Raw genomic sequence first — 22,491 nt, forward strand, 5'->3', positions numbered from 1 at the left:
TAAACTTGGGGTGCGTGTTATACACCGGCGTGTGTTATATACGCCAATAAATACGGTATATATATATATATATATATATATATATATATATATATATATATATGAAGAGTCTCCGGCAGGCATATAGTTCTCCGTAGTGATGCTGGTGGTACCCCGTGGCTTGCATCTGAATACCTTCCCCCAGATGTCTGGCCTAGGAGTGCAGAAGGCAGGCCTGCCTTTGTGATGATGGGGTTTCTTGTTCTGCTCCTCCACCTGTATGGCCCACGCTGAGAGGGGGCCTTCTTCCGCAGCGCCACATCCGCAATTTCGGCAAAGGCTCCTCGGGCTTCAGAAGGAGCAGGGTCACTTGTAGTAGCCTGACCCCTGGAAGACGGCAACGGTGTGAATTCAACAGTCTCTTCCATGGCGACACCCGTGGCCCAATTGTAGTGAAAGGCCCAGGGCGGAACAGTGGGCTGCTTACGCACCTCAGTGAAAGTCTCTCTAAAATGGCGCTGATCTTTGTGGCGCAGTTCCAAAATATTCTTCACCCTCTGTTCCAAGGCCCTGCGAGGTAACAGTAAATCCCAGATGAGCCCCCACATGTAGCGGCCACAATCCGTTGCAGGGCGGCCTTGACTTATTGGGCTTACCAGTAACCTTCTCCTGACCTGCTCTTCCACGTCTAGGGGTTCCCAGGGTTGATACCCAACAACTTGAACACTGACACAGATGAAGTCCTCTTTAGAAGGTTTTATGTTGCAGTAAGAACTTTCAAATAACACAGTCTCTTAAGGAACAGAGGGCACGGGTGAAGAACTCAGGCACCTTGAACTGCAGGTCTAGCAAAGTCTCTATTTCCACCCAGAGAGTAGTCACTCGCAGCTGGGTACTTCAAGGCTGAACAGATCTCTAGCCAGAGATCATGGCAGCCAGCACGTTGACTCAAAACTTTAACAATCAACTAAGGGTGAACAGGAACCTTTTTCCTCCATACCGGGAATGTTTCCGTCTCCTCAATGGTACTGGAAAAGTGTGGATTCATCGATGTCCTTCCCAACTCAGTAACCAGGCACTTCTTAGGATGCCACTTGCCGGCCCTCCTCGGAAGAGTCCTCCCCCGGTCACTTCCACGAGCTGTGGTGTCCCTCCAAGCCGAGAGCACACCCGGACACTTTGAATCCTCCCTCAGTTACTGCGCCTCAGACCAGCCGGTTCCGAGACTCGGGAACAGACAGATCCCTACTCCAGACCAGACAGGTCTATCAGGGGCCACTAACAAGAACATGTTGCGGGATGTCGAACACCCCTCACGGGGCTACCCTGATCCTGGAACCAGAACAGACCACACAGGTCTCACGAACACCTCTCCCCTAAACACGTGACCCACACCCCTTAAGTACCCCCTCCCAGACTCCTCAGCGGGCCCCGGCACTCCCACTGATTGGCTCAGAGAAGGCCGATACCTAAACATCCAACCAGACCTGGTTCTGGCCTGTCATGTGCACCTCACCATTCACATGACCAGGCAGAACTTCCAAACACAGCCTGGCCAGGGGAGATAAGTTAAGAGGGAAGGAAAGGAGAAGGGGAGTAGGGGATCACCCCCCCCCTTTTTTCCCTTTCTCTCTTCTCCTCAGGGTTTGGGGGCAAAGGGTGCAGTACCTCTAATTCCTCGCTTAAAGAATTGATTATGAATTTTTAGAAATATGGCCATTCAAGATGCGATGTCAAAGGATAGAGCCATTTTTCTTTGTTTTTGTTCTGTATTTGTATATGTGTATGTATTTTCTCTGAATGTTTTGTATTTATGTATTTTAAATGATATGGAAGATTTTGTATGCATTATAAAATTTCATAAAAACAACTGGAAAAATAAATAAATAAATAAAAACATAGGGGTTGATTTACTAAAGTAAATGAAGAACATCATGGATAAATTGCTTTGGTATGTTTGCATCATGGGTCTGCATGAGTGTGTGAAAATATGCCCTCAGAGCAATTGCTATCCCTCAAGCTGATCATATACTAATGCTCAATAAGTAAAATAAAATGGAGGAAGTATCTGACTAACTGATACAAATGACATTCTAATACAAACCAATAAAATACCTGACTCAATACACTAAAATAGCTTTTCTCAATCATGTCTCTGTGTAACCCTAGGATTCTTTCAGACGTTGACAATAATGCCTTGAGCAAATGGCAGCAGATTGACCTCCCATATGAAGAAGCCTGCATTATATTGAGAAAATATCAACCGGCAGAGGTTAGAGTGTGGAGCCAATGGAGCTTCCCCCCTGCAGAGAAGAGATATTGTCATTGTGTGTGTTAATAGATTCAATAAACAAACAACTTTCCAAACTACGAATCATTATCATGAAGCAATATACATACAAAAATATCGAATTTCAACGAATACAAAAGAAATTATTGTGGATACGAATGAATTCAACGTGATTCGGTAATTCGTTAAAGATCTAATGAAACAAAAGGTCAACTCAAAGTAAACTTACAGTCCATTCAGCTGATTAATTTTGTGTTGGAGGTTGGATTACTGGCAAAGTGCATTCCCGAGAACTGAGTGAGAAGGGTGTACTACGAATGAATTCAACATGATTGGAGATTCATTATAACAAATATCAACACTCTACAGAAACAACAAATTATCCGAAAACGTATTAACGCAACATAACGTATATAACAGAATGAAATTATGTATTTTACGAATGACAATGAACCGAAACTAAACAAAATTTTCCATTGTGCACAAGTCTACTTTCTATTGCCCAACATTATAGGGCTGTTCTTCTACTGTGGGCCACTAATGTGGAGGGGCATCTCTACCACCAATGTAAGGGGGGAACTTTTCCCACTGACCACAAATGTAAGGGGGCACCTCTCTCACTGACCATCAATGTAAGAAGGCATCTCTTCCACGGACTACCAATGTAAGGGGGCACATCGCACACTGACCACCAATGTAAGGCCTCATGCATACTGGACGTTTTCTAAACTCTCCTAGAAGCCTTCCTCCTGGCAGCAGCGTTTTGGCAAAAATAAAATGCCTGATCCTTGTGAAAGTGTGTAATACATTTGGCTGCACTTTCCTGCATCAAGTGTTTGGGGGTTAATTAATTTAATTGGCCAGAATAAATATTTTGTTCTGTTCATTGAAATTAATTAACGCTCAAGCCCTAAATGCAGCTAGTGTAAACATGTGTTTAGACATGTTTACAAGCATCAAGCAGAGAGTTTCTACCTTCCTCTAAACTCTCCTGCCACTAAACGCTGCCAAAAGTCTATGTGTGCATGGACACAGACTAGCAAGCAGGGGAGTTTAGAGGCAGGAAAAAAAATGCCAGACACCCCTAAGAGCAGCAAAATCCAGTGTGCATGAGGCCTGAGGGTCATCTTACCCACTGACCACTAATTTAGGGGTTGAACCTCTCCCACTGGCCACTAATGTAAGGCAGCACCTCTCCCACTGACCACCAATGTAATTGGGCATTGTTCCACTGATCACCAAAGTAAAGGGAAACTCATAATTTTTACTGTCTACATTTGTTTTCAAAAATGTGAAGTGAAGTGCCATGCCACTGCTAAAAGGTGCAGATACAATTGTATTCCAATAAAGGTCACGGGGACAATTGAAAGATTAGTCAATGCATTTCACGATCCCAAACCACTCCCTTCATCAGGGCTTGACTTTAGAGTCTCAAAATCAATTGTATACTCTTTCGATTGTTCCCCTGACCTTTACTGGAAAAATTTTGTATCTAGACCTTTAACCACTTCCGCCCCCTGGAAGGATTTGCCCCCATAATGACCAGGCCATTTTTTGCGGTAGAGCACTGCACCATTTTAACTGACAATTGCACGGTCATGCAATGATGTACACAAACAAAATTGATGTCCTTTTTTTCCCCACAAATAGAGCTTTCTTTTGGTGGTATTTGGCCACCTCTGCGGTTTTTATTTTTTGCGCTATAAACAAATAAAGAGCGTCAATTTTGGAAAAAAAACTATATTTTTTACTTTTTGCTATAATAAATATCCCCCAAAAAAATCTTCATTAGTTTAGGCCAATATGTATTCTACATATTTTTGGTTAAAAAATTGTAATAAGCGCATAATGATTGGTTTGCGCAAAATTTATAGCGTCTACAAAATAAGGATATATTTATGGCATTTTTATTATTATTATTTTTTTTTTTTTTACTAGTAATGACAAATATAGGCGCACTAATCCAAGAGCCAATTTTTTTGCCCAATGCAATTAAATTATGTTCTATATTGGAAAAAAGTCCATATAATAAAACTTTAAAAAGGTCTACGTAAGATGTCAAATGGAAAAGGGACTCAATCCAGGGGATGCACGCAGGGCTGCCATCAATGTAGAATAGAAACCATATTCTGAGGCTGTAGAAAAAAACAAGAGGAGAGGCGCCTCTGGGTGCAGTAGTTTTAAAACACAGCTTTAATATATAAAATAGTAGCACTCACATTTAGATGAGAAAAAGCAGACATAGTATATTGAATGTCATGATGAGTATCCCAAAGTCCATGCTGTAAACGTCATTGCTGATAACACTTCCGACAGGTGGTATGGCCGGCTCCGGAAAGGCAGCCTCAAACCGAGGCTTGGAACGCAAGATGCAGCTGGCTCAGCGGGATGACATCATCTCAAAGGAAGGCTTTAAATGTGAGTGCTACTATTTTATATATTAAAGCTGTATTTTAAAACTACTGCACCCAGAGGTGCCTCTCCTTTTTTTTTTTTACTAGTAATGGCGGTGCTCAGCGATTTTTAGCGGGACTGCAACATTGTGGCAGACAGATCAGACACTTTTTTGGAACCATTGACATTTATACAGCAATCAGAGCTAAAGATAGCCACTGATTACTATATGAATGTCACTGGCAGGGAAGGGGTTAATGCTAGGGGCGATCAAGGGGTTGAGTATTCCCTAGGGAAGTGTTTATAACTGTGGGGGGAGTGGACTGACAGGGAGAAGAGAGATCGCTGTTCCTGATCACTAGGAACAGCAGATCTCTTTCTATTTCCCTGACAGAACGAGGATTTGTCTGTTTACATTGATAGATCCCCCTTCTGGCTTTCTGAGGAGCGATCTCGGGTCACCAGCGGACATTGTGTCTGACGGCCACTCACATCGGCTCTGGCTTCGGCCCCCTATAGCTCTTAAAGCGGCCAACATACACCTATGGTAATTTGCGCAGCCGTGTCAACCTGGTGCCGCATAACGATGGTGACAGGTCGGCAAGCAGTTAGGCAGCAATTTGGTGCTTCAATCTTAATTTTTGTTATATTACACTTCAATGCAAAGGAGTCCATAGAGAATTTGAATCTCAGCAAGCTTAGCAGGGACCGGCCGAGAGAAATACATAATTAATATCTAATACATGTTTTAAATCATCAATCAGGGGTGGCACAGTGGTGTAGTGGTTAGCACTCTCACCTAGCAGTAAATAGGGTCACTGGTTCAAATCCCAACCACGACACTACCTGCATGGAGTTTGCATGCTCTCCCTGTGCCTGTGTGGGTTTCCTCAGGGTGCTCTGGTTTCCTCCCACACTCCAAAGACATGCAGGTAGGTTAATTGGCTTCTGTCCAAAATTGGCTCTAGTATATGAATGGGGACCTTGGATCGTGGGCTCCTTGAGGGTAGGGACCAATGTGAGTGTGCAATGTACAGGGATGGGGACAATTGTAGACACTCACTCAGGGTGAACTGGATGGACCGGTGTCTCTATTCAACCTTAGTAACTATGTAACTATATGTAGTTGAAATCTTTATTATTTTTGTACATAAACATGGTTTGTGCTATCTAGGTCTTAAAAGATCATTAGTAAAAATATCCAAATTGGGCCCAAAGTGTCAATTTGTGTGGCCACCATTATTTTCCCACACTGCCTTAGGCAAGACACACTTGTCTTTGTGCTCCTCACATGGTAGCCACCACACATGCTTGCCACCATCTAAACCAAATAAGTTTATCTTGGTCTCATCAGAAAACACACGACATGGTTCCAGTAATCTATGTCCTCACTCTGCTTGTCTTCAGCAAACTGTTTGGCTATCCTGTGCATCATCTTTAGAAGAGGCTTCCTTCTGGGACGAAAGCCATGCAGACCAATTTGATGCAGTGTGCGGTGTATGGTCTGAGCACTGACAGGCTGTCCTCCCACCCCTTCAACCTCTGTAGCAATGCTGGCAGCACTCATATGTCTATTAACCAAAGACAACCTCTGGATATGACACTGAGCACGTGCACTTAACTTCTTTGGTCAACCATGGCAAGGCTATGGTCTTGGCCACTATGCTGCAGCTCAGTTTCAGAGTCTTGGCAATCTTGTTATAACCTAGGCCATCTTTATGTAGAGCAAAAATTATTTTTTTCAGATTCTCAGAGAGTTCTTTGCCATGAGGTGCCATGTTGAAATGGAGTGACCAGTATAAGAGAGTGAGAGTGACAAATTTAACACACCTGCTTGCCATTCACACCTGACACCTTGTAACACTAATGAGTCACATGACACTGGGGAGGGAAAATGGCTAATTGGGCACAATTTGGTCATTTTTCCCTTTTTTTTTCCAGCATTTTAGACATAATGACTGTGTGTTGAGTTATTTTGAGGGGACATGTACACTCACTACTTTACATTGTAGCAAAATATAATTTCTTCAGCGTTGTCACATGAAAAGATATAATAAAATATTTACTAAAATGTGAGGGGTGTACTCACTTTTGTGAGATATGTGCTCAGGCATGAAGGGAAATAGGGATGACCTGTTGAAGGTCAGTCCATTTCCCTAAAATCCTGAAATCACAGGCTGAGTATGAATGTGATCAACAAGTCACTGCTAAATGATGAAGAAGTGTGGAAGTCCTTACAGTGGAGATGTCTGGTATCTTCAGCAAGCTCTGTGTTGGTGCACTTGGTGTCCTGGTTATCAGAGTGAATGTAAAGTATGCTGAGTGGACACTGTAACTGCTCAGCCGGGTGTGAGTGTAACACAAGTTCTAAAGGTGTAGGCAAAAGAAGCAACGTTGTCTGCATGCAGTGCCTTTTATTTTGGATCCGTAAGGTAAGCAAGTGCCCGTTCACCAAGCCCACGACCGAGGCCCAGACTGTCCTGGCAGGCAGACTCTTCAGGTTGTCTGATTGGCTACCCAACAACCAGAAAGCCCCACACCTTCAGGAACACCTGGAGATGCACCTGGGTTCCCTCTCTGGTGGGATTTCTGTGACCGCTCATTGATCTGTGGCAGGAAATGGCTCACCAACCCTGGATGGCAGCACCTCTGCCCCCTGTGTCCAGTCTCTCCCCTCACTTCATGGCCTTTCCCTCTCTCAGGCAGCCTCATTGTGTGTCTTTTCTCCTTAGTCCCTGGGCATGCTGGGCTGTGTAGTTTTTCCCCCAGGGATCACAATGGAGCTGCTGGTGCTGGGACTACATGTCCCAGGATCCTTTGTTGCAGCAGTCCTGGAGTCACATTGGTTCCCTCCCCCTGCCAATGAGGAAGCAGGGGAGGAAACAGAGTGGACGGCTGGGTACCTGTGAGCATCGTTTGCATACAGTACAGAGTGAAGTGAGGGAGGGAATTCCCCTGCAGCTGCTGACAGGCTCTCAAAGCCATACCGGCACGGCCACGGAGGTGCGGGGCGGCGGGTGGCTGAGCGGAACCCACTACACATTAATACTGGCTTCAGTGCAGCTTATTGATGCTTACCAGTAGACCATTTCCTGTAGAGGAGACCAGTCACCCCAGCACCATGTGTACTGGGCGACCAGTCTCCTCAACACCTACCTGTAGCTTCCTGCTTTTTAACATTACCTGACATGGCCAGATTTAGCATAATTACGACTTGACCTCCGTAAGGTTTTACCCCCTTAATGACCAGACCATTTTTTGCTATGAGTAGGTGTCGACACACTAGGTGCAATGGCTACCTTACCTTATTGCTGTAAGGTAAACAGCAGATATTCCTTTCAACAGGCAGTTGGTATAGGTAGTATGGGTGAAACATTCCCTGATGAAGTCACATGTCCAAGTGACGATACGCGTAGGATTGGACTAGGAGGATACCGGAAGTGACGTCCGTAGTACGAACGTGTGTTCCATTCGTTTGTTGCTGCTGCCTTGTTTATAGTTTGCCTATATGCTTCATTTTAAATGCGAATACCCAGGACTATGTCCTTTTTAGAATAAAGTTTGATTTTATTACATACTTCACTATTGGAGCTCCTTCTTTTCTCCTATGGATGTGAATGTTGGCTTGGGGCTGAGGACCTAGAGGGGACCACCCATACTACCTATACCATCTGCCTGTTGAAAGGAATATCTGCTGTTTACCTTACAGCAGTAAGGTAAGGTAGCCATTGCACCTAGTGTGTGGACACCTACTCACGTGATCACTAGTGGAGTTACTGTTTACTCACGGAGCCATCATATGTTGATAACACAGAGTGGATATATAAAGTGCACGTTCTGATATGGACTGAGAGCTTTTTTATATAGAAATAGACACTTTCACTATTGCTTCGTTGCACCTTATTGGACATTGAACGATTCATTATTTGGCTTTTTTTTTCAGACTTTGTTACTTTATTTTTGAGTTTTACACTTTTATGCACTATGGACCGAATTACATCTTATATATAAAATATATATATATATATATTCTTTTTTGATTATATGTTAAACAATTTTTGGCACTGAATGCACTTTATTGCTTATTGTCACTAGATGCACTTTTGTGGAAGAAGTTTTTTATGATAGTTTGCATGCGTTTAGAATCAAAATAAGTTTCTGAAAGAGCATCTACTTATTATTGAACAAGGTAACAGTTATTGAATGATTATTTGCACATTGTATATTGATAATTATATCCATATTTATCTACTCTATTTATTTATTTGTACTTTTAGTGGAGCGCAACACCATTCACCATATATACAGCTTATAGATTTAGGGGAGGGTTTGAACCCTTGTCAGTGTTTTGCTGCAGCCATACTTTCTCGTTTTTATTTTTGCTTTACTTTTCTTTATCTGAAACATTGTGGCGCGAGGATAATCTATAATTACTACTCTTAGTGGCTACCATGTGACAGTTTCCTGCTGGTTTAGCCGAAACTTTAGCTCATTACTAGAACGTTTGTCAGGATTTTATTGGTGCTGATGTCCCTGTTGGGGAGATCCACCTCCTGGTAACTATTGCCACCAAGACAGAAAATGAGTGGAAATTCCAAAAAACTCCAAAAATGTTGAGTTGTCACCAAAATTTCATTTAGCGTGGGGAGATTCCTTTCCTTTTGTGTCTCTAGGACAGGAAGTTTAGGAAATTTCCTCAACAGAACACAGACAAAAAAAAAATTTGATAGGGGTTATAACCAGTCCATACACACCAAAAACGTTTTGGCTCGACACCCTAACTATGCACCCACTACTGTACTCTGCTACTCCTGCCCCTCCTCACTCTATGGAATGTGGTACATGTATTTGGAAATTACAGTTCCACCCCATGGATCCTCCTCCCAGATCCCATTGCTGCAGTACTACAGGCAAAACCTTTTCTCTAGTTTTGGATAGAGGGGAGAGGTATTAGAACACTTGCCATTTTTTATTGCTGTCTGTGTCCCCGTTAGGGAGATTTACCCTCTAGATTTGTCCTGTTTACCATTATCACCAAAAGCACACTTCCCAACTTTCTGAGATGGGGATGAGGGACACCTATTAGCAAAAGTATAGCTTTTGAAATATATAAATGCAGCAATTTAGAATTTGGATGAATAGCTCAGCAATGGGAAACCCTTTTTGAAAAATAAAAAAATAGGATTTTTTTCTCTAATGTTCATTGACGGACACAGCATGTTAATCTTGACCTTCGGGTTATATTGCCACCTTTAGGAAAGGACTAGACATAACACATAAAAAACAACAGGGGCAGTCCTACTGGCTATAACCCCTCACTCTGCTTCCAGCAGCTCAGTTCGTCAAAAAGCAGTACAAACATAAATTAGAGGGGTGGGTGCTGTGTCCATCAATGAACATCAGAGAAAAGGATTTTATGGTGAGTAATAAGTAGGAACAACGATATGTCTCCTCCCCCAGTCAGTCCTATCCCCATACAGTTACAACACATCTAACCCCGGTTCGGTTTGCACCAGAACCTGCGAACAGACCTAAAATTCTTGTGAACGTTAGAACCCTATTAAAGTCTATGGGACTCAAACGTTTGAAATCAAAAGTGCTAATTTTAAAGGCTAATATGCAAGTTATTGTCCTAAGAAGGGTTTGGGGACCCGGCTCCTGCCCCAGGGGACATGTATCAATGCAAAAAAAACTTTTAAAAACGGCCGTATTTCGGGAGCAGTGATTTTAATAATGCTTAAACTGAAACGATAAAAGTGTAATATTCCTTTAAATTTCGTACCTGGGGGGTGTGTATAGTATGCCTGTAAAGGGGCAAGTTTTTCCCGTGTTTAGAACTGTCCCTGCACAAAGTGTCATTTCTGCAGGAAAAAAACTCATTTAAAAGCACTCGCGCAGGGGTCAAGTCCTGGGAAAAAAAGTGTGGGAACTCCCACCCAAGATCCATTCCCCCACCAAAAAAAATAAATAAATAAATAAATAAAAAAAGGTACGCTCATATGCATATATACTTCACAGAAAATACAGTACAACATTTATTGTAAAGTGCCAGTTTACAAAAACAAAATAACGTGTCAAACAAAACAATCAACACAATGGGTGATGATCTTTCCCTCGCAGGGAATTTCTACCACAAATACACCCTGTTCCAAATTCTGTTACACAGCCCATTAGAAAATATCCCACAAACAGGAATAAGTATTGGCAGAGTATTGAAGAGTATTGGCAGGCTATTGCAGAGTATTGATAGGGTATTGCAGAGTATTGGCAGGGTATGTATTGAAGAGTATTGGCAGAGTATTGCAGAGCATCGGCAGGGTATGTATTGGCAGGGTATTGCAGAGTATTGATAGGGTATTGCAGAGTATTGGCAGGGTATTGCAGAGTATTGATAGGGTATGTATTGTAGAGTATTGATAGGGTATTGCAGAGTATTGGCAGGGTATTGCAGAGTATTGGCAGGGTATGTATTGGCAGGGTATTGCAGAGTATTGATAGGGTATTGCAGAGTATTGGCAGGGTATTGCAGAGTATTGGCAGGGTATTGCAGAGTATTGATAGGTTATTGCAGAGTATTGGCAGGGTATGTATTGTAGAGTATTGGCAGAGTATTGTAGAGTATTGGCAGGGTATGTATTGGCAGGGTATTGCAGAGTATTGGCAGGGTATGTATTGCAGAGTATTGATAGGGTGTGTATTGTAGAGTATTGATAGGGTATTGCATAGTATTGGCAGGGTATTGCAGACTATTGGCACGGTATTGCAGAGTATTGGCAGGGTATTGAAGAGTATTGGCAGGGTATTGCAGAGTATTGACAGGGTATGTATTGCAGAGTATTGGCAGGGTATTGCAGAGTATTGATAGGGTATTTATTGCAGAGTATTGGCAGGGTATTGCAGAGTATTGATAGGGTATGTATTGCAGAGTATTGACAGGGTATTGCAGAGTATTGATAGGGTATGTATTGCAGAGTATTGGCAGGGTATTGCAGAGTATTGATAGGGTATGTATTGCAGAGTATTGGCAGGGTATTGCAGAGTATTGGCGGGGTATGTATTGCAGAGTATTGCAGAGTATTGGCAGGATATTGAAGAGTATTGGAAGAATATTGAAGAGTATTGATAGGGTATTGCAGGGTGTGTATTGGCAGAGTATTGGCAGGGTATTGCAGAGTATTGGCAGGGTATGTATTGCAGAGTATTGGCAGAGTATTGCAGAGTATTGACAGGGTATTGCAGAGTATTTATTGGCAGAGTATTGGCAGGGTATTGCAGAGTATTGATAGGGTATTGCAGGGTGTGTATTGGCAGAGTATTGGCAGGGTATTGCAGAGTATTGGCACAGTATTGCAGAGTATTGATGGGGTATTGCAGAGTATTGGCAGGGTATTGCAGAGTATTGGCAGGGTATTGCAGAGTATTGGCAGGGTATTGAAGAGTATTGGCAGAGTATTGAAGAGTATTGGCAGGGTATTGCAGAGTATTGGCAGGGTATTGCAGAGTATTGGCAGGGTATGTATTGCAGAGTATTGGCAGAGTATTGGCAGAGTATTGCAGAGTATTGACAGGGTATTGCAGAGTATTGGCAGGGTATTTATTGGCAGAGTATTGGCAGGGTATTGCAGAGTATTGCAGAGTATTGGCACAGTATTGCAGAGTATTGATAGGGTATTGCAGAGTATTGGCAGGGTATGTATTGCAGAGTATTGGCAGGATATTGAAGAGTATTGGCAGAGTATTGCAGAGTATTGGCAGGGTATGTATTGGCAGGGTATTGCAGAGTATTGGCAGAGTATTGCAGAGTATTGCAGAGTATTGATAGGGTACTGCAGAGTATTGATAGGGTACTGCAGAGTATTGGCAGGGTATTGCAGAGTATTGGCAGGGTATGTATTGCAGAGTATTGGCGGGGTATTGCAGAGTATTGCAGAGTATTGGCGGGGTATTGCAGAGTATTGATAGGGTAGTGCAGAGTATTGATAGGGTATTGCAGAGTATTGGCAGGGTATTGCAGAGTATTGATACTGATAGGGTATTGCAGAGTATTGATGAGTATTGGCAGGGTATTGCAGAGTATTGATGAGTATTGGCAGGGTATTGCAGAGTATTGATGAGTATTGGCGGGGTATGTATTGCAGAGTATTGGCGGGGTATTGCAGAGTATTGATAGGGTAGTGCAGAGTATTGATAGGGTAGTGCAGAGTATTGATAGGGTATTGCAGAGTATTGGCAGGGTATTGCAGAGTATTGATGCTGATAAGGTATTGCAGAGTATTGATGAGTATTGGCAGGGTATTGCAGAGTATTGATGAGTATTGGCAGGGTATTGCAGAGTATTGATGAGTATTGGCAGGGTATTGCAGAGTATGGATGAGTATTGGCAGGGTATTGCAGAGTATGGATGAGTATTGGCAGGGTATTGCAGAGTATGGATGAGTATTGGCAATTTGGCAGGGTATTGCAGAATGCAACTTACTTACACACTAGTGACTGACCTCCTGGTATTTATTCTCTTCCCTTCTGTTCTGGGGGGAGAAGAAGTAAACTTGAAAAGTGCAGCGGCTGTGGCAACAGGAGGCACTGGGTAGAGGGGAGCGGGAGGACAGTCCGGCGCGCAGCGTGTGTCACACTGACTGACGGTCTCGCGCCAGTGCGTGCCCACTTGCACGGCCGAAGTCATGTGACCGGTTGCTAGATGCGGAGCGGCCCCTGCCTAGCAACCAGTCACTCGGCGGCTGAGGAGCGGCGCGGACTACGCGCTGCAAAGCCTCAGCCCGGCTCAGACAGCTAATGGGAACGGCATTCCCGCTGTGGAAATAGTACGGGAACGCCGTTCCCATGCGTTCCCGCAGCATTCGAGCCCTGCACTCGCGGCTATAATGAATTGTAGGCCCCCTGTAATACAGAGAACAGTCATTAAAAGTCATTGATTAAAAAAAATGCGTGGGGTTCCCCCCAAACCCCAAATTCAATTACCAGGCCCTTCAGGTCTGGTATGGATAGTAAGGGGAATCCCCGCGTCAAATTTAAAGAAAAAATAACGTGGGGTTCAAATATCCATACCAGACCTTTTATCCAAGCACGCAACCTGGCAGGCCACAGGAAAAGAGGGGGGGCATAAGAGAGCACCCCCCCTCCTGAACCGTACCAGGCTACATGCCCTCAACATTGGGAGGATGCTAGGGGTTTTGTGACCCCTCAAAACACCATGTCCCCATGTTGATGGGGACAAGGGCCTCATTCCCACAACCCTGGCTGGTGGTTGTGGGGGTCTGCAGGTGGGGGGCTTATCAGAATCTGGAAGCCCCCTTTACAAGGGGACCCCCAGATCCCAGCCCCCCCTGTTTGAAATGGTAACGGGTACATTGTACCCCTACCATTTCACAAAGAAAGTGTAAAAGATTGTTAAAAAAGACACAGACACTGTTGGGATAAGTCCTTTATTATAAAAATAAAAAAAGATTCCAGCGGTGGTAATCTACTCTTGGTATCCTGTGATGGCTGATCATCTATCCGGGGTCAAGCGATGGGTGATCTCTGCCGATGACGTCTAGAGCAGCGCATCCTGTCTCCACCGGAGACACAGCGGGAATCCCGGCAGCCTGACAGGTCTTAGCTGAGGAGGATGGGGCCACCCCGTCACCTGACCCCATCCCCTCGGACGCATGGGGAAACCCGGGCATCCTCAGTGATGTACGGGTGACCCCGCCCCCTCTGATGTAACGCAGGACCCCGGAGAAGAGATCACCCATCGCTGGACCCAGGAGAGATGATCACCCATCGCTGGATACCAAGAGTGGAATCTTTTTAAAAAAATATATATTTTTAATAAAGGACTTATCCCAACGGTATCTGTGTCTTTTTTAACAATTTTTTACACTTTCTTTGTGAAATGGTTGCGGTACAATGTACCTGTTACCATTTCAAACGGGGGGCAGGATCTGGGGGTCCCCTTTTTAAAGGGGGCTTCCAGATTTTGATATGCCCCCCCGCCCGCAGACTCCCACAACCACCGGCCAGGGTTTTGGGGATGAGGCCCTTGTCCCCATCAACATGGGGACATGGTGCTTTGAGGGGTCACAGACCCCCAAAGCATCCTCCCAATGTTAAGGGCATGTGGCCTGGTACGGTCCAGGAGGGGGGCGCTTTCTTGTCACCCCTCTTTTCCTGAGGCCTGCCAGGTTGCGTGCTCGGGGGGGGGGGAACTCCACGTCGTTTTTTTTTTTATTTGCCGTGGAGTTCCCTTTAAAATCCATACCAGACCTGAAGGGTCTGGTATAGATATTTGGGGGGAATCACACGTCATTTTTTTTTTTTAATTTGACACAGGGTTCCCCTTAATATCCATACCAGACCTGAAGGGCCTGGGAATTAAATTTGGGGGAAACCCCACGCATTTAAAAAAAAAAAATGTTTTATCAATAACTTTCAATGACTGTTCTTTGTATTACGGGGAGCCGACAATTCATTATATAATTCTATCTATTTCTTTGTGCAGGGACAGTTCTAAGCACGGGAAACATGCGCCCCTTTACAGGCATACTATACACACCCCTAGGTACAAAATTTAAAGGAATATTAAACTTTTATTGTTTCACTTTAAGCATTATTAAAATCACTCCTCCCGAAAAAACTGACGTTTCTAAAACTTTTTTTTGCATTGATACATGTCCCTTTTTATGACAATAACTTGCATATAAGCCTTTAAAATGATCACTTTAGATTTCTCCCATTAGACTTTTACAGGGTGTTCCGCGGCTTTACGAATTTGCTGCGAACACCCCAAATTGTTCGCTGTTCGGCAAACAGGCAATGTTCGAGTCGAACATGAGTTCGACTCGAACTCGAAGCTCATCCCTACTAGGAAACACACATTTAACCCCTTGATTGCCCCTAGTGTTAACCCCTTCCCTAACAGTGACATTTACACAATAATCAGTGCATATTTATAGCACTGATCATTGTATAAATATCAATGGTCCCAGAAAGGTGTCAAAAGTGTCCGATCTGTCTGTCACAATGTTGCAGTACCGCTAAAAATCGCACAGCACCATCATTACTAGTAAAAAAAAAAAAGAATAATAAAAATGCCATAAAAATTGCATAAATTGCATAAAATTCCCATAGTTTTTATAGGCTATAACTTTTGCACAAACCAATCAATAAACGCTTATAGCGATTTTTTTTAACAGAATATGTAAAATATATATTGGCCTAAACTGATGAAGAAATTTGTTTTTTTAAAACATTTTTGGGATATTTATTATAGCAAAAAGTAAAAAATATTGTTTTTCTTTCAAAATTGTCGCTCTTTTTGTGTTTATAGCGCAAAAAATAAAAACGGCAGAGGTGATCAAATACCACCAAAAGAAACCTCTATTTGTGGGAAAAGGACCCAAATTTTATTTGGGTACAGAATTGCATGACTGCACAATTGTCAGTTAAAGCGAGGCAGTGTCAAATTGTAAAAAGTGCTCTGATTAGGAAGGGGAAAGTGGTTAAATAACAACAAAAGAGAGCTTTATTTGTGTAAAAAAATGATAAAAATTAAATTTGAGTATAGCGTCATATGACCGCACAATTATCATTTAAAGTATAACAGCGCTGAAAATTAGTCTAGTTAGGTAGTTAGTTTAGTAAAAGGGTAGTCAAGTGGTTAAAGGATGTTCCTACTCCTACAGCATCTCCCCTATCCACTGGTTCTAGTGACAGCAAGTAGAGGATCTTCTGCCTGAACTCGGAAGAAGCAGAGGATCGGAGGAAGAAACCGAAGGATGAAGGAAAGAAGGAAGAAGACCCGAAGAAGATGGAAAGAAGAAGACTTTAATAAAGGAATTGTCAAAAACTGTCTCTTGTCATTTTTAACACTTTTGTCACTTTTTTGGTGAAATGGTAGGGGTACTTTTGTATCCGGGGGTCCCCTTGTTAAAGGGGGCTTCCAGATTCTGATAAGCCCCCTGCCTGCAGACCCCCACAACCACCGGCCAGGGTTGTGGGAATGAGGCCCTTGTCCTCATCAACATGGGGACATACCCCCCAAAGCACCCTCCCAATGTTGAGGGCATGTGGCCTGGTACAGTTCAGGAGGGGGGGCACTCTCTCACCCCCCCCTATTTTCCTGTGGCCTGCCAGGATGCATGCTCGGATAAGGGTCTGGTATGGATTTTGAGGGGGACCCCTACGGCATTTTTTTTTATTTTTGGCACGGGATTCCCCTTAAAATCCATACCAGACCTGAAGGGCCTGGTATGGATTTTGAGGGGGATCCCCACGCCATTTTTTTAAATTTGGCATGGGGTTCCCCTTAATATCCATACCAGATCTGAAGGGCCTGGTATGGAATTTTCGGGGGACCACCACGCATTTTTTTTTCTTAATTTTATTTATTTTTTCTGAATGCTAACATGACCTGTGTGCAAATAGCCTTAAAAAAATCCATAAAAGTGAACCAGCGTAAAAAAAAAAGGCAAGTTGAGAGGTGTGCCTGTTCAACTTATGCAAATGCATTTACATGGCTTGACATTTACTAAGATTTTGCTGCCGCAGTGAACCAAAGCACTTGAACGTGCGCAAATGCCGCTTGCGCATGCGCAGTGCATAAGTTGACCTTGCGCAGTTCCAAGTGTATTTGCAGGCGCAGCAGGCTTGTTCAGAGTAAGTTACTTTTCCATTCTATTTGGGCATATTTGTTACTTGGACAGTTATAACTATACTTCCTCACATCACCAACATCACCCCCATAATATTGGCACTTCCACCTTCTTTTAATTCTGAGTTGAATAATGTGTGTGCCATGTCTAGCGGCGCACCAATCGCCACCTCCCATGCGCCGGCATGATAATAGTAAATGGGGAATTGCACTGTGTTACAGGCGCAAATGCTTTGTGAATACGAAAACGCCCGTTGCGCATCGGCATGCGCCGCAACTCATGGCGCAAACCTTTTGTAAATCAGCCCCATAGTGTAGTTTCTGTGTGCCACCACTTAGGTTAGAGGAAATAATTGGATATGAGGGAATGTTAATCAATGAGGGGTAGCTGCTCACGTCAAACATGTGTTCCACATGTAAACGATATCTTTTAAATGGGTGACTGCAGCACTATATTAGTGTCACCCCACTGTTGTTAACTAATTGACATACTGATGAAGTGCAAAGCAAAATAAAATAAAAAAAACCAATAATAAAATATTTCCCCCCTGTGTACAATGCTGAACTGCACTGTTGGGCACAATACCCAGTAGGGGTAAAATATTTATTTTTTTGCACTTAATTAAGTAGGATGACACAGCGAACTACAAAAAACAAAACAAAAAAAACAAAAAAACAGGGCTCCACCCGCCCGGTCACGTCATTCATTCACAGGGTTCTCTAAATGACAAACTACAAGTACCAACAGTCTTTGCTGCTGTCAGCTTGTAGTTCTCAATGAACTATCAGGGCACTGTTGAGCACCCTTTCATAGTGTAATTGCCTGCCTGCACGAGAGACGAGCAGAGAGATAAACTTACAAGTCTGCAGGAGTCCTGCATGGCACCTGCGATCTGCTGATGATGGGGACAATGCTTTCCAGGCTACTAGCAAAAAAGTAAAACCATAAATGCACACTTTTTTACATGCAAAAATAATATATATTACTTTTTTTTTAAAAGATGAACTTATCCTTTAAACCCCACGCTTAAGAGTTAACAACTACAGCCAGTTCACATGCCATCAATGCTGTGAATTATTAAATAAGCTGGCACTAATTCTGGAGGTTATTGTTGCTGCTACCAACACCAATGTTCTGTTTTTTTTTCACGTAAATTGGCACTGTTGATGGTGGTCATTATGAAAACTGACATTTATGCTGCTCTTTTTTTTTTTTTTCAAAGTGGCACCAATGTTGGGGGATATACTTGCAGAAACTGGCACTGATGCTCGGGGTTATTATTGCTGCTATTGACACCAATGCTTTGGGTTGTTATTGCGTAAACTGGCACTACTGCTGGGGGTTATTATTGCTACTATTGATACGAATGCTGTCAGTTGTTATTGTGTAAACTGGCACTGATGTTTTTGGTTATTATGGAAATTGCCATTTATGATGGGGGTTATTTCCTAAACTGGCAACGATGCTGGGTGGATATGATTGCAGAAACTGGTACTAATGCTGGGGGTTTACTATTGTAAAAACAGGCACTTATGCTGGCAGTTATTATTAAGGAAACTGACATTTATGCTGGGGGTTACTATTTTTAACTGGCACAGATGCTGGGGGTTATTATTGCATAAACTGGCACTTATGCTGACAGTTATTTTTATGGAACTTGCCATTTATGCTGGGGGTAATACATTTTTAAACTGACACTGATGTTGGGGGAAATTATTGCAGAAACTGGCACTGATACTGGGGGTTATTATGGTAATTAAAATACTGTGTTTTTTGGCGCACACGCACTTTTTCACCCTGAAAATCAGGTGCAAATAGCGTGTGCATATTATACGTCAAAACTTCAATTTTAGCTGCCTCTGAGGGGACAGGGAGGGGACAGGGAGGGGGGTCAGGACGAGAGCCGTCAGATTACATAAAAAACTATTGATCCTGTCAGAAAATCACCAAGCTTCTAACTTCCTGTAGGGAACTGACAACACTGCTTCTGCTATACTAAAATCCCAAGCAATACTGTGAGCCCTACCAGCTCTCTCCTGGACTATAGATTTTTTTTTTATCTTCTCATCTTCATAACTAGGGATGAGATTTGCCTAATAAAGAATTCACAGCAAATTTCTACTATTCTAATCCACCCCGAATAAGCAAATCTATGGTGGGCAAATTTTTCTCCATCCAATAATGCCCTGTGCACCCATTAACTGTGGCCAGCAGAACCTCAATGGCCAATAAAGGATGGGGGTCTAGATAACCCAGTCCACCACCCAGTAATGACAGGCTGACAGCAGCTATTACTGTTTGCATTAAAGTGTTTGTAAACCCTTACAACCAACTTTGACCAAGCCCACGTACACACGGTCGGAGCTTTTGCCAACCAAATCCGTCGGATTTTGCCCGTCGGATTGTGTCCGAAACTGTTGCATACACACGGTCGGGCCAAGTTGGCGAAAAATCTGATCTTTCAGAACGTGATGACGTAATTTCGTTACGATGGGACTACATTCAGGCTAGTAGCCAATAGCTTTGATGTAGGAATTTGATCTGAGCATGCGTGGCACTTGGTCCGATGAAAATGCTCTACACATGATCGGATTAGGTCCGTCCGGCCCAGTTGGTCGGGAAATATTACCAACATGTTGGAAAATTGGGTCGGACAGAGATTCGGACAGAATCAGTCCGATGCATACCACACACAGTCGGATTATCTGACGACACGGTCCGATAAGACTCATTCCGACAGATTCTCCGACCGTGTGTACAAGGGCCTACAGGTAAGTAGTGATGGACGAACTTCCGACGGGACGTTTCGCGAACGCGAAATGCGAACGGACCCAAACGTTCGCGAAACCGACCGTTCGCCGCGGGCCCCATTGACTTCAATGGGAGGCGAACTTTGCAAACCTTCATGTCGAATTTGCGGCCACGTGGTAATTATTAGGGGGTAAAACGTAGTCCCACCATCTGGACAATGACATAATACATGTATGAGGTGAATTTGGGATCGATAACTACAAGCATTTTTATTTTATTTGGGAAATTGTTCTAACAATTCAGGACTATGGAGCTAATGAAGGCAATGGAGGAGAGGGAAGGTCAGGGACCAGGGTAGGCAAAGAAGAGGGTGCAGGAGATGATCACCAGCAGCGTGACATACCGGAATGACACATGCACCGTGATAGAGGCATCTGACAGCAGCACCGTAATACAGAGCACTGACAGCAGCACCGTGACATACAGCGCTGACAGCAGCACCGTGACATACAGCGCTGACAGCAGCACCGTGACATACAGCGCTGACAGCAGCACCGTGACATACAGCGCTGACAGCAGCACCGTGACATACAGCGCTGACAGCAGCACCGTGACATACAGCGCTGACAGCAGCACCGTGACATACAGCGCTGACAGCAGCACCGTGACATACAGCGCTGACAGCAGCACCGTGACATACAGCGCTGACAGCAGCACCGTGACATACAGCGCTGACAGCAGCACCGTGACATACAGCGCTGACAGCAGCACCGTGACATACAGCACTGACAGCAGCACCGTAAGCAGCCCCAGGAGGAAGTCAGCACAGCACAGGGATGGTGTGATCCCCTCATAATAAGAACCCCCAGGAGGAAGTCAGCACAGCACAGGGATAGTGTGATCCCTTCATAATAAGAACCCCCAGGAGGAAGTCAGCACAGCACAGGGATATCATAAGCAGCCCCAGTAGAAATATGACACCGCTCAACCTCTTCAAAGAGGAGGGTAGGGGCATATAGTACGGTGTGCTTTTTTGGGTCAAGGAAGTGAGCCAAATGAATTAAGAAGGTCTGTGTGCTTGATTAAAAAAATAGTTTATAGACATATACATGGTCTACTGGTCACATGTGTTGAATTCCTCCGAGATCCATGCCTCATTCATTTTTAGAAATGTGAGGTAGTTAACACTGTGGTGAGCTAGGCGAGTACGCTTATCGGTCACAATCCCCCCTGCTGCGCTGAACGTCCTTTCGGACAGGACACTGGATGAGGGGCAAGCCAACAGTTCGATTGCAAATTGGGCAAGCTCTGGCCAGAGGTCAAGCCTGCCCACCCAGTAGTCTAGGGGTTCATCACTCCTCAGAGCGTCCACATCGGCCGTTAACCCAATGTAGTCGGACACCTGACGGTCTAGGCGTTCCCTGATGCTGGATCCGGATGACACCTGTCGATGGGTCGGCTGAAAGAATGACCTCATATCCGAAGTCACCAACACATCTTCAAACCGGCCTCTTCTTGCAGGCGCTGTTGGATTGGTACCCGCAAATCCTTCTCTGGGAGTGGGAATTGCTCCTCTGCCAGCGCACGCAAAAGCAGAATGCAGCATTTCTCGAAGCAAGGCCTGGAAGTGCTGCATTCTGACAGCCCTCTGCGACGGCGGTAACATTTCCGCCATTTTGTGTTTGTACCGGGGGTCTAAGTACGTTGCCACCCAGTACTGGTCCTTGACCCTCATGCTTTTTATACGGGGGTCCCTATTAAAACACTGGAGCATGAAGGCCCCCATTTGCACTAAAGTGGAAGCGGTGTGGTGGCCTGGCTCCTGCTCATCATCCAGGATAATGTCGTCCTCTTCATTCTCCTCTCCCCATCCTCGCACAACAGGGATCCCAGAAAGGTTTAAAGCATGCTCTTCTTGCTCCTGCTCATCCGCCCCGGCACCATCCTCCTCTGACTCCTCATCAGACTCCTGTTGTTGACTTGTCTCAGATAGAGTAGCCCCCCCTGGGAATTCATCCAGCATTGCGACTTCCTCATCTTCCCGCTCCTGCTCCTCCACAGCCTGATCAATGACACGACGCAATGCACGCTCCAGAAAGAAGGCATAAGGTACCATGTCACTGATGGCGCCATGGCTGCGACTGACCAGTTTGGTGATCTCCTCAAATGGCCGCAGAAGTCTGCATGTGTCGCGCATGAGCAGCCACTGGCGCGGTGAAAAAAAACCCAGCTCCCCAGAACCGTTTCTTTCGCAGAGTTCATACAGGTAGACGTTAACTGCACGTTTCTGCTGGAGCAGCCTATCAAGCATATAGAAGGTTGAGTTCCATCGCGTCGGGCAATCGCAAATAAGACGTCTGACCGGCAGATGGTGTCGCCGCTGAATGTCAGCAAGGCGAGCCATGGCCGTGTAAGATCTTCTGAAAT

This window comes from Lithobates pipiens, unplaced genomic scaffold (genome assembly GCF_037356315.1).
Source record: "Lithobates pipiens isolate NorthernLeopardFrog02 unplaced genomic scaffold, aLitPip1_a1.2 Scaffold_3, whole genome shotgun sequence".
Taxonomy (NCBI): domain Eukaryota; kingdom Metazoa; phylum Chordata; class Amphibia; order Anura; family Ranidae; genus Lithobates; species Lithobates pipiens.